Here is a 13,235-nt window from a genome sequence, read left to right as displayed (position 1 = left end):
ATATTTGTCCCTTTGGGACTTGCTTAATTCACTCAGCATAATGTTTTCCAGATTCCTCCAACAGTGACTTGATCAGCTCTTGTCCTGACTGTTGATGTACAGTTTAATACTTTGTCCGTTTTAGTATTTTTTTTGTTCTAGTACTATTGGTTGAACTCTGTAATTAACACACAATTATTCTTAGATGTTTAAATTTAACTGAAAAGTAATCCCTGTTAAATATAAAAGTGGGAATAAGAGAGGGAGGAGATGTACAATTTGGGACATGCTCAATCGGACTTGCCCAAAATGGTGGAGTTAGAAATGTGCCAGGGGATTCCAATTCAATCCCATCAAGGTGGCATGTACCAATGCCGTCTCACTAGTCCAAGTGAACAATTTCAGTTCACAATTGATCACACTGATAGGTCTAAGAGTCAAAGGGATCACACAAAGAAGTCTAGTGTCTGCTAATACTAACTGATAGAATAAAAAAGGGAGAGAACAATCCAACATGGGAAGCGGGATACACAGCAGACCCATGGAATGGCAGATGTCCTAAATAGCACTCTGGCCTCAGAATCAGCACTTAAGGCATCCGGATATGGCTGAGGAGCCCATTTTAGTCATGGAAAGCCAAGACGCTCTGGAAAAAAAAAAAAAAAAAAAACCTAAATGAAAGATCTCTGTGAGTGAGATCCCAGTGGAAAGAATGGGCCATCAAAGAAGGAGGTACCTTTCTCTGAAGGGAGGAGCGAACTTCTACTTTGGCTATGACCGTCTGAATAAATCGAAGTCGGTGAACTCAAAAGGCTTCCATAGCCTTGGCAACTCATGACTAGAGCCTCGGGTGATTACTGACACCATAAACAAGAGTGTCAAATTGTTAAGTCAACAACAGGAGTCACTGTGTACTTACTCCTCATGTGGAATCTGTCCTTAATGTGTTGTCCAATGTGGAATAATGCTGTAACTAGTACTGAAACAGTATTTTACACTATGTGTTTCTGTGTGGGTGCAAACTGATGAAATCTTTACTTAATATATACTAGATCGATCTTCTGTATATAAATTAATTGAAAATGAATCTTGATGTGAATAGAATGGGAGAGGGAGCAGGAGATGGGAGGGGTGCGAGGGGAGGGAAGTTATGTGGGGGGAAAGCAGTTGTAATCCATAAACTGTACTTTGAAAATTTATATTTACTCAATAAAAGTTAAAAAAATACATAATACAAAAGGCATATATATATATTTATTATTTTCTTTATTCCTTACCCAAATTGTTCTACTTTTGTTATGTTGGTATGTTTTAAATTTCTCATTGCATTTATTTTCCCCAAATTAAAAGCATGGTGGGAATTTGTAATTTTTCAGTGAATTTGCAATGTTGTTCAGAAATAAATCCTCTTGAGATATGGCTGATTCCTGTAGGTATAAATTCTTTAATAGCTTTCTTGGGTAGAGGCTGCTTATTTTTATATACTCCTTGTGACTTGTGATTTTATATACTCAAGTGATTTTCCCAGGGACTTCCCATTGACATTTTCAGATCTTCTTTTAATGCTGTTTCAATTACCCTTGTGCAGATGAGCATTTACCCATTTTTAGTATACCCATCTCTCTTTTTTATTCTGCTAGCTATTGATTTATCCTCATTTAATAAAGGCCATTATACTATCTCCATCTCATGCTCATCATATCTGTCTATGTTGGCTGTAGTTTCTGGTTTTTCTATCTACAGTGCAAGATTTTATGATGGTGGTCTTCGGCTTCTAAATTAGATTGAGGATTTAGCTCTTTATAAAGGGACCCTACTATGCAGAATCTTTCCAGGGGTGACTTTCAGTTTTTAGATTAAAGCATCCTTCATTTGTTTGGGCTGTATATGCCTTGATGACAATAAATTACAAACAGTGTAAAGGAAAGGAATTTTTAAGTTCCACTTTTCAGCATGGAGGATTTTTTTTAATCTGTTTGTTTTACTTTTTAATTTACTCTTTCAGGTCTTCCATCTTCATGTATCCAGGTCCTCTCTTCAAGGACCTCTCTGAATCTAGCTTTCAGGAAACTTCCTTCACATTGTCTTGAGCAGGAGGGTAGCTTCACTTTTGTGGCTGAAGACAAAGCATTAGATTATTTTAGACTTAGTTTTCTACCCAGACCCCTTGTTTTATCCCCATGGATGACCACAGCCTCCATAGATCACTCTGAGATGAATTCATGCACATAGTTAGAAAGTTTTTATAACCTCCTCTTTGTTATCTCCTTTGCTCTTCCAGTCAATCACTACCTTTCAGCATTGCTTTCTGAAATGTTTTTTTGTTGGCATTATGGTCTTCTTTTGTTCTTGTGTATTTACAAAAATATTACCCATATATTACTGATTTAGTGCAGATTGAAAAATAAGAATGATAGTTGTGATCAATTCTATGTATTTATGAAGAAGTTGGCAAGTGGACCAATAAGTTTTTAATTTGAGAAAATAAACCAGGATTTCTAACACTTTTGAAAGTCAGAGAGAGAGCAAGAGTGAGAGAGAATTTCCTATCTACTGGTTCATTCCTTAAATGCACACAACAGCCAGCACTGGCTAGGTAGGCCAAAGCCAGGAACAGGGATCTCATGCAGGTCTCCTACATGGGTAGTAGGTACACAGCTACTTGTACCCCCATCTGCTCCCCTCAGGGTACACATTAGTAGGAAGCTGGAATAGGAAGAACAGTCAGAACTCAAACTAGGCACTTCCATAGGGGATGCAGACATTTCAAATGAAACCATAACCGCTATCCCAAATGTTCATTCAAGTAGTTTGACACTTCTTTTTCACATGCTCTTTGTAAAAATGTTTTATTCTAATATTTAATTAGGTTTTAATTGAGTCAATGTGGTTTGTAGATAACAATTATAAGAATATAATGATTGGCAGGCACTGCGGCTCAATAGGCTAATCCTTGGCCTGCGGCTCCAGAACACCGGGTTCTAGTCCCTGTCGGGGCACCAGATTCTGTCCCGGTTGCCCATCTTTCAGGCCAGCTCTCTGCTGTGGCCCCGGAGTGTAGTGGAGGATGGCCCAAGTGCTTGGGCCCTGCACCCCATGGGAGACCAGGAGAAGCACCTGGCTCCTGGCTCCTGGCTTCGGATCAGCGCGGTGTGCTGGCCGCAGCAGGCTGGCTGCAGCGGCCATTGGAAAGTGAACCAACGGAAAAGGAAGACCTTTCTGTCTGTCTGTCTCTCTCTCACTGTCCACTCTGCCTATCCAAAAAAAAAAAAAAGAATATAATGATATTGCTTCCCTCTCTCCCTCCCTCTCTGTCTCCTCTCCTTTCCCTAGCACTGTCCTTTCCATTGTGCATATCACTGGAAAAGTCTAAAATTAGAAACATCAGAAACAATTTATGGGAATTTTGAAGCATTAATGCTATTTTAGTGAATATGACTACATATTAATAATGTTTAAGATGTTTATTGTATAATTACATTGTATGTAACTTTTTGAGCTTTTATGCTCTTTGCCAATGAGATATCTAAAACTCTAGATGCATCTATTTACATATGATTTCTTTGCTTAAAAACATTTTTCTCTAAAAACAGAGGCTTTTTGTTAACATGAAATTCAATGAGTTTATATCTTCATTTTAAAATTTAATATCCACACCATTGTTCACAGCAGAAATTGTAGTTCTAAGTTATAATGATGCATATTACAAACAAGTAGAGTCATTTTAACTCTGTGAAAAAAGTGTGCCTTCACTTTTTTTTGTTTGCTTTTGAGGGGGGATTGAAAATTTTTCACTTTTTTATTTGTTGGAAAGGCATAAATATACAGAGGGAAGAAAGACAAAATGACAGAGAGAGAGAGAGAGGGAGAGAGAATCTCCCATTTACTGGTTTGATCTCTAAATGCTTGCAATAGCCAGGGCTCAGCCAGCCCAAGCCTGGAAGATAGGAACTCAGTCTGGTTCTCCAGGGTGGATGGTAGGGGCCCATCTGCTGGAACGATCACGCGCGGCCTCCCAGAGGGCTCATTATCAGAAAGCTGGAATGGAGAGTAGAGCAGGAATTGAGTCCAGGCCCTCTGATAGGGCTTGATGGTGTTTGAGAGGCTTTTTAATTGCTGCACCAAATGCCCAGCACTGTGTGTTTACTCGGAATTAAATTGATGAGTAAATATTGTTTGATTTGTCACTAAAACATTTAATAAAGTTATAATTTTAATAACTCTACTAATGCTTTTTTTTTGCTAAAAAGCACGATTTAATGTACTTTAACACCCCCTCCTCCCATCAAATGAAGCATTGCCATTTACCCATCAAGCCCAGATGCTGAAGATACCACTGCTGAGAAAGAACTTTTTTGTCCTCATTATCATTGTTCTTTTTAATAAGACATAAACCATTTGGAATGAAAGAGTAGCTTTATATTTTACAAATGATCAAATAAAATATGCTTTATCTAAATAATCTGTATGACATTCTTATGGTATATTGCTCATTAATGTCACTTAAATGTAAAATACACTATATATAAGATAGCAGGTTTATCTCTTGTAAAATATTTATAAAATAAGGAAGTAAAATTTTCCAGATATGGATTCTTAAGAATCCTGTCTCTGTCTTTGTTCTCAGGTCATTTCAACATTAAGCTCTAGGATCTATAGTTTTATAGCTAGAATCCAACCTTGGCAATGAATCAGGTTTCAAATCCAGCAGCCCTGAAAACAATTCTGAATGACAGCTTCATCAGAAAGAAAAGATCAAGATATAGTTTGCTACAGCCGCTGGGAACAAGAGAAAAGCAAGTTCTCAAGCCCAGAAGAGAGATAAAGTCACATATTTGCCATGGATTCGTTTAGTTTCCCTTAGGAAAGAACAACGACTGTAAGCTACCCCTTTCTGGTGAGTTTTTATGGGAAAAAGTACAAATAGAGTGTACCCAGGAAAGGCCTGTGTAAAGTGACAGAAATTGAACTTATGTTACACTTAGGGCACTCTCATTCCTCACTTAGGGCACTTCAAGTGAAAAACTGACAGGTGAGAGCGTGTCTTTGTTAGGATATAAAAATCCAATGTAAGGGTAAAAAAGAAACTCCGTGTTTGCCTTACTTCAAGGCAAACATTTTTGAACACGAAAGATGAAAATTTTAGTGAATACTCGGATTCTTATCTGTTCTCAGAGACTTTAAAATGTGAGACAAAGAAGAGCCATTTAAGTACTCAGGTTGATGACACAGTTTCTAAGAAAAGTTTAGGGAAAGTAAAATGTATGCATAATTAAATATCACCCAGATGCCAATGGGGAATACGATCTAAGGTTTGAATAATTTCAGGGAACTTGATGTCAGGGTAGTCAAGCATTGATAGTCATTAAAAAATTGGCTATGGTAACTCTCTCCTTAGGTCAGGATTACTAAAGACAGGTATGAGTCTATCTTGCCTGGAGCATATATTCCATGTTCTCTATATCCACAGTGCTTGTGAGCAGGGTGGGAAGCTATAAAGTGTAGGTATGTGGAGGAAGGAGAGGCTATGAGGACAGATACACATCTTTGAGTTCAAACCTTGAGCCCCTATCTTGTGCCTTCAAGGGAAAGTATTCCAAGCAAACATAATCAATTAATTGCATAGAGCTTTTCTTCCCAGTAGTTCTCAACAGTAACACAGAGGACATTCATGTTACCAGTTATGTTACCCAGAATCTTCATAGTTGCTCCAAAACCATTTCAGTTTCTAACACAAATACCATTTATAACATCTTTATTTCATCTGCAAAATAGCTCCCCTAGTTAGCAATGATTTTGTAAGCAAGAGAAGATTAAACAATTAAGAAAAATATCTTATTTGAGCTTGTAGGTGAAGGTAACTCAAGATTTCATTATTTTTAGGGGATGGCATTGTTGCATAGTGGGTAAAGCCTTTGATGCCAGCGTCCTATATGTATGCTGGTTTGAGTTCTGGCTGCCCAACTTCAGATCCAGCTTCCTGCTAGTGTGTGTGGGAAAGCAGCAGAGGATAATATAAGCTCTTGAGCCCTTGCATTCACATGGCATACTAGGAAAAACCTCCTGGTTCCTGGCTTCAATCTGGTCCAACCAGGCCTTTTCGGCCATCTGGGGAGTGATCCAGCTGATGGAGGAAGATTTCTCTCTTTGTTCTCTCCCTCTGTCTCTATAATTCTGCCTTTTGAATAAGTAAAAATAACAAGGACTTTGTTCACCTTTTGTACATAGAAATAAAAATAAAGTCACAAAAGAAAGTGTATGGAGAACAGATGTTCAAAATTTGCCTTGACAATAAAATTTTGATAAACACAAAAAACGTACGATTTAATTAACTATGTATTACTGGAGGGGATCAGATAATTCATAGTAGAAAAGCTTCTGTTTTTGCCTTTCATTTAGTATAGCATTTCAGAGTAGTTTCAACTTAGTTTACATAGTTCTTAAAGGTGCAAATTTACCATGCAGAAATCTGAATTAGTTAAAAAATGATGCCACTTTCAAATATATTTAGGATCAAGTAATGAAGCAACTATCATATACTGAAGAAAACAGATCACTGCTTGGATGTTCTTTATCTTACCCCAGAATAAGGTATTTATAAATATATAAGAAAACATTTCTATGTAGCTCTGCATATATATGTTTTACATTGTTTCAGATTTTTTTTAACTTTTATTTGATGAATATAAATTTCCAAAGTACAGAATATGGATTACAATGGCTTCCCTCCCATAACGTCCCTCCCACCCGCAACCCTCCCCTTTCCCACTCCCTCTCCCCTTCCATTCACATCTAGATTCATTTTCGATTCTCTTTATATGCAGAAGATCAGTTTAGCATACATTAAGTAAAAATTTCAACAGTTTGCTCCCACACAGAAACATTAAGTGAAAAATACTGTTTGAGTACTAGTTCTAGCATTAAATCTCAATGTACAGCACACTAAGGACAAAGATCCTACATGAGGAGTAAGTGCACAGTGACTCCTGTTGTTGACTTAACAAATTGACACTCTTGTTTATGGCATCAGTAATCACCCTAGGCTCTTGTCATGAGCTGCCAAGGCTATGGAAGGCCCCTGAGTTCACCGACTCTGATCATATTTAGACAAAGCCATGGTCGAAGTGGAAGTTCTCTCTTCCCTTCAGAGAAAGGCACCTCCTTCTTTGATGACCTGTTCTTTCCACTGGGATCTCACTCGTGGAGATCTTTCATTTAGTTTTTTTTTTTTTTTTTTTTTTTTTTTTTTGCCAGAGTGTCTTGGCTTTCCATGCCTGAAATACTCTCATGGGCTTTTCAGCTGGATCTGCATGACTTAAGGGCTGATTCTGATGTCAGAGTGCTGTTTAGGACATTTGCCATTCTGTGGGTCTGCTATGTATCTCACTTCCCATGTTGGATCGTTCTCTCCCTTTTTGATTCTATCAGCTAGTATTTGCAGACACTATTCTTGTTTATGTGCTCCCTTTGGCTCTTAGTCCTATCATTATGATCAATTGTGAACAGAAATTGATCACTGGGACTAGTGAGATGGCATTGGTACATGCCACCTTGATGGGATTGAATTGGAATCCCCTGGTATGTTTCTACCTCTACCTTTTGAGGTAAGTCAGCTTGAGCATGTCCCAAATTGCACAGATTTAAGGCCAGATAATACACATAAAACAAACACTTATAACTGATTTATTGAATGCTATACAGGTATGAGTCAACAAGGTGATGCATTTGAAAACACACAAGAGAATTTGTTTATAAGCTCATTATCTGTCCAATTCCTGTTGGTTCCTGTATATTGCTTTTGCATTGTCCGATATATTAATTCAGGCTTGTGGGAACCCAGCCTCAGGCAAGAGGCAGCCAGAAGTTTCTCTACTTCATTAAGGTCCCTACTTCTTAGTATTATTTTCCAAATTTGGCTCAGTTCTGCTCAGGTCTTTTGCACCAACTGAAAAATTCTGACTGTTTCTTCCAATTCTGAGGGGAAGACACATTTCTATCATTGCCTAAAAAAACAATTCACAATACAGAGGCAAATCACTAGGAGAAGTTAAGAGTGATTTTCAAAAGTCCAGTGGAATTTTGCTCTGCTCATATTTGACAATAAAGAAAAATTAGACATATTTAATTAAAAATAATTTATATATAATTATAGTATTTTCTATGACAAAATTGCTTTAAGACATGTTTGATGATCATTAGTATTTTAACTTACAGGACTTAGAAGTCATGAACACAGGTTTACCTCTTTACATTATTTTGGTTTAAACAGTTATATAGTGTTATGCCCAGATAAGTGGATCCCTGAGAAGCTATCAGCAACCCGATTACACCCAAATGCAAAAGCAAATTTTTTATTAAAAAAGTACAAGCCACGACAGGGACCTCATCCAACCAACCAGCGCAGTGGAGGAAGGAGGAAAGGCCCAGGTCTTTGTACAGGGATGCTTTTAAAGGGAAGATACATCAGCAAGGGTTTAGGGTGCAGGGCCTTTTGTGATTGGGCAGGGCGGAGTGGGGGGTGTCTCTGTTTGGCTTGGGTTCAGGGAGTTACCTCATTTGGTAATCTCTACTGAGCTGCCCTTGGTCTGCTGAGCTAGCTGTCCTTGGTAAGCTTGGATATCTCCAGAATGCCTGAATGCCTGCTTTTACAAGGACTCGGGTCTGCTGTGGGAAACAGAGGCTGCTTTTTATTGTTTCAAAATAGAGTCACTTTGGCTCTTCAATAGGATGTAAGAGTTAATAGCAAAAGCAGACTTATTTACACATTTTATGATCAGGGTTACCGTCAGTGACATGGATTTTTCTGCACTAGAATGTTCACACCAGTCTTCAGTGTGTGGAAAGGAAACAACTCCAGAATTTACAGATGGTTTAAATTCTATATTATAAAATGTCACTAATAAATTCTCTTATGTATTTATTCTTGCTATTTTGGTCTGAAAAAAGGGCTTGAAGTCTGTATTTTGGGAGTGGAAAGGCTTTAATGGCATGTGTGCCATGAGTTTGATGTACTTTTCATTGTGATCTGTGAGCCTATCAATGCTGTTCACAAATTGAGGAAACGTAAATCCATTTCAGTCATTCCTAAAGCCTGAACTTTCAGTAGACAAAGAAAATTCTGTTCCACTTAAATGTATGTAAACTATTTTACAAATATATTTAACATCATACTGCCAAACTATAGCATATGCTTCTTCTTTTTTTTTTTTTTTTTTTTTTTTTGACAGGCAGAGTGGACAGTGAGAGCGAGAAACAGAGAGAAAGGTCTTCCTTTGCCGTTGGTTCACCCTCCAATGGCCGCCGCGGCCAGCGCCCTGCGGCCGGCGCACAGCGCTGATCCGATGGCAGGAGCCAGGTACTTCTCCTGGTCTCCCATGGGGTGCAGGGCCCAAGCACTTGGCCCATCCTACACTGCACTCCGGGGCCACAGCAGAGAGCTGGCATGGAAGAGGGGCAACCTGGACAGAATCCCCTGCCCCAACCAGGACTAGAACCCAGTGTGCCAGCGCCACAAGGTGGAGGATTAGTCTAGTGAGCCGCAGCGCCGGCCAGCATATGCTTCTAATACCCTTTTAGAATAGAGCAATATGTGTCTGAAAAAGATTTTGCTTATTGTCTTATAAAAATTTTATTTTTATAGAATTTATTGCCAGCAGTAATTAGCACAGATATCTAAGAATATTTCTTTTTGGTATCAAAGTTAGTTGTTAATGTTATGTTCTTAAGTCACAAAATTAAGGGCAGAGGGATTTGTTGAATGTCCACATGGAGTATACCATCTGATATAATCTTTACATGAAATATTGAGGTAATATTATTATTTTGCATATCAGAAAACAGAGACTCACAGATATTAAACAATACTGGAAGTTCTTGATTTATAATAATTTGACATAATTTTTCAGCTATGGATGGTGAAAAAGCAGCATGCAATCAGTAAAAACTATACTCTTTACTTTGAATTTTGATCTTTTCCTGGGCTAGTGGTAGATGATGATGCTGGGCAGTGGCAGCAGATGCAGTGTCCACTCAGCCACATGATCATGAGGATAAACAACCAATATCATGAGGTTCTGTAAGTTAGATATATTAAATGCATTCCTATAAAATCATTTTATTAAGTTGAAAATTCAGAGAGAGGGGTAGGGAGAGTGGAACAGAGAGAAAGGGAGTGCCTTCCATCTGTTGGTTCATACCCAAAACGCCGATGACGGCTGGAGCTTGACAAAGATGAAACTAGGAAAATGGAACTGAACCAATGTGTCTCACATGAGTGCCAAGAATCCAAGTACTTGAGACAATGTCTGCTGTCTCCCAGGGTGTGTGTTAGCAGGGAGCTGGAATCAGAAGTAGAGCCAGGGCTTGAACAAATGCATCCCCTGGAGACCATAGCGGAATTTTTTTAAACTTTATTTTTTTAACTTCTATTTAATGAATATAAATTTCCAAAGTACAGCTTATGGATTACAATGGCTTCCCCCCCCCCATAACTTCCCTCCCACCGGCAACCCTCCCCTTTCCCGCTCCCTCTCCCCTTCCATTCACTTCAAGATTCATTTTCAATTCTCTTTACATACAGAAGATCAGTTTAGCATATATTAAGTAAAGATTTCAATAGTTTGCACCCACACAGAAACATAAAGTGAAAAAATACTGTTTGAGTACTCGTTATAGCATTAAATCACAATGTACAGCACATTAAGGACAGAGATCCTACATGAGGAATAAGTGCACAGTGACTCCTGAATTTTAAGCACTAAGACTAACTCCAGCCCAGTTATATCTTTGATATTTTTTTTCAATTTCGTGAGTTTATTGGGACATAACCACATTATAAATCAAAGAACATCTCTGAATTAATTTGCATAGAGGTTAGATGTGGGCCTTGGATTTCACATCAACCCTAGTCTGCTGTAATCACTGTTTCAAACTAAGACAGGCATATACCTAGTCCATGCAAAATGATGTATTCACCCCTTCTTCTATCATGTGGCTGAGTTTGTCCTTGTAGCATCTCTGGAAGACTAGTCTTGGTTGAAGTAAAAATCAGTTTATTAATCATGTTTTATCAAGTGGGCCTAAATATTGCCACATGTATGCTAAAGGTAACAAATTCAAATAATTTTATGTAAGTTACTTTGGCTTTCTTGAGGGCAGTCTCTAAATATGAAAGCATTCTTGAATGATTGCATTACAAGGATTGGTCAAGAAAAACATGCCCTATTTGCAGTGCTACTGTCCCTTCCTCTTTTAATTTTCTTTCTTGAGTGAGTCTTTGCTTGGCTCTATGAAATCATACCTATGAGACAGCCTTGTCTACCACCCTTTAGTTCATGCTTGTGCTAAATATTTAGATGGTTTGTTGATCTGAAGAATTTTAAAATCTTTGAAAGAGCGACCTCTCTCTGCCCTTCAGTTGGTTTCTGGGTGTATTTATTTTGTGTCACAGATATAATGCAGTTTTTAACTAAACTATTGTAAGGGCTGTAGAAATAAACTAATTTCTTTTTTACCATGCCAGTTCATGAAACATGAGAACATGTTTATTTGTGGCCTATGTTTTCTTTCACTTAAAATTTGATGAACTGAATCATCTCATATAATTAGTGTCTTTTCCAATTTTTGGAGATATTATGCAACAAAGATCTTAGCAGGGAAGAAAGAAGATTCAAAGGAATAGGAAAGAGGTTAGCAAAAGGGCTATTTATCAAAGTGTGAACTGAATTAAACAAGAGATAAGGGAATAAAAAAGCATGCAGAGAAAGTTGTAAACAGCTCTATCTTGAAGGGGCGATGGAGAGGAGCACATCAACAGGAGCTCAGGAAGTAGAGGCTGGAAGTCAACTTCCAGACAGGTGCCCAGGCTCTCTGTATTCTGAAACCTGGCGCATTTCATTGGTGGGAGAAGCTTGGCAACTATAAAGTTGTGCAGGAGATGTTCCCTATGAATGTGTATCTCCAGTGACATGGATCAGAAAATCGAATATTAGAATTTGGATAGAGGGAGATATCCAAATTCCAGAATAAACAACAGGGGCTCATGTATCTGCCACACAGATTCTCCTCTGAATCTACAACTTCTGTTCTTCTTTATTTGATGTTTCTTCTTAGATATCAAATAAGCAACTTTGGTGTGCAGAATTCTAAGGTGGTCCCAAAGATTGCCTATCCTCAGTATTTATACTCTAAATAATTCCTTTCCCTTGATGTACAAGGATCTGGGAATACAACAGGATTATCATTACCCTGATGATATTAAGTTAAACAACAAAGTAGATGATTGTTACTTTACTTCTGGTTCCTTGCTAATGAACTAGGAAGATTCTGCTGTTGCCCTTGAACAAAAAACTTCTGTGTTATGGAAAGAACTACTTGGGTTGGAACAGCTTGTGGCTTTCATTAGCTCAGTACAATCTGCAAGAACAGTCTGCAAGAAATATATATATAGCCTCAGTCCTACAGTTCGAAGGAACAGAATTTTGCCTAAAACCAGAGTAAACTATAGATAATGTAAGAACTCTAGCATGGCACAGACCTTTGTTTTTTTGTGACTCTGAGCAGGAATACTCCTAAGTGGAAGCCAGATTTCTGATCTAGAGAAACTGAGAGGCAATGAACCACTGGTCTACAAAGCTTCTATTGCCTGTAATTATTTGCAGACTACTAAAAATGCAATAATAATAACAGTTAACATTTTGAAAATTAACCCCCAATTCTCCACCTCTAAATCTGCTTCATCCACAATTTTCCTCTGGAAATAGTTACCTCATTTATTGCTTTTAATACATAATCTGTATCTTACAGAATTTATCTGTAAATCTTATCAGCTCTGGGGCCAACTTCACATGCATCCCCATTGTTCCATCTGATCCAGTTCCCTGGTCATGGCCTGGGAAAAGCAGTGGAAGATGTCTTAAGTGATTAGGCTCTGTCATCCACATGGGAGACCAGGATGAAGCTACTGGCTTGTCCCTTGGCCAGTGCTAGCCACTGTGGCCATCTGTCAAATTAACCAGAAAATGGAAGATTCCCTTTCTTTCTCTCTCTCTCTCTCTCTCTCTCTCTGTCTGTCTTTCCTGCTGCCTCTGTAATTCTGACTTTCAAAATGAATTTTAAAAACTTAAATAATTCTAACAACTCTATCTTCATTACATGCCCAGAATTTTGACATTTATTACCTGTGACTACTTCTTGGGGTAAGGTTACCTTTACCCATTATTTGGATTATCTCAATAATTTCCTAAATGGCTGGCCTA

Source organism: Oryctolagus cuniculus, chromosome 4 (assembly GCF_964237555.1).
Source record: "Oryctolagus cuniculus chromosome 4, mOryCun1.1, whole genome shotgun sequence".
Classification (NCBI taxonomy): Eukaryota; Metazoa; Chordata; class Mammalia; order Lagomorpha; family Leporidae; genus Oryctolagus; species Oryctolagus cuniculus.
The sequence above is the reverse complement of the archived record's forward strand: the minus strand, read 5'-3'. Positions refer to the sequence as shown.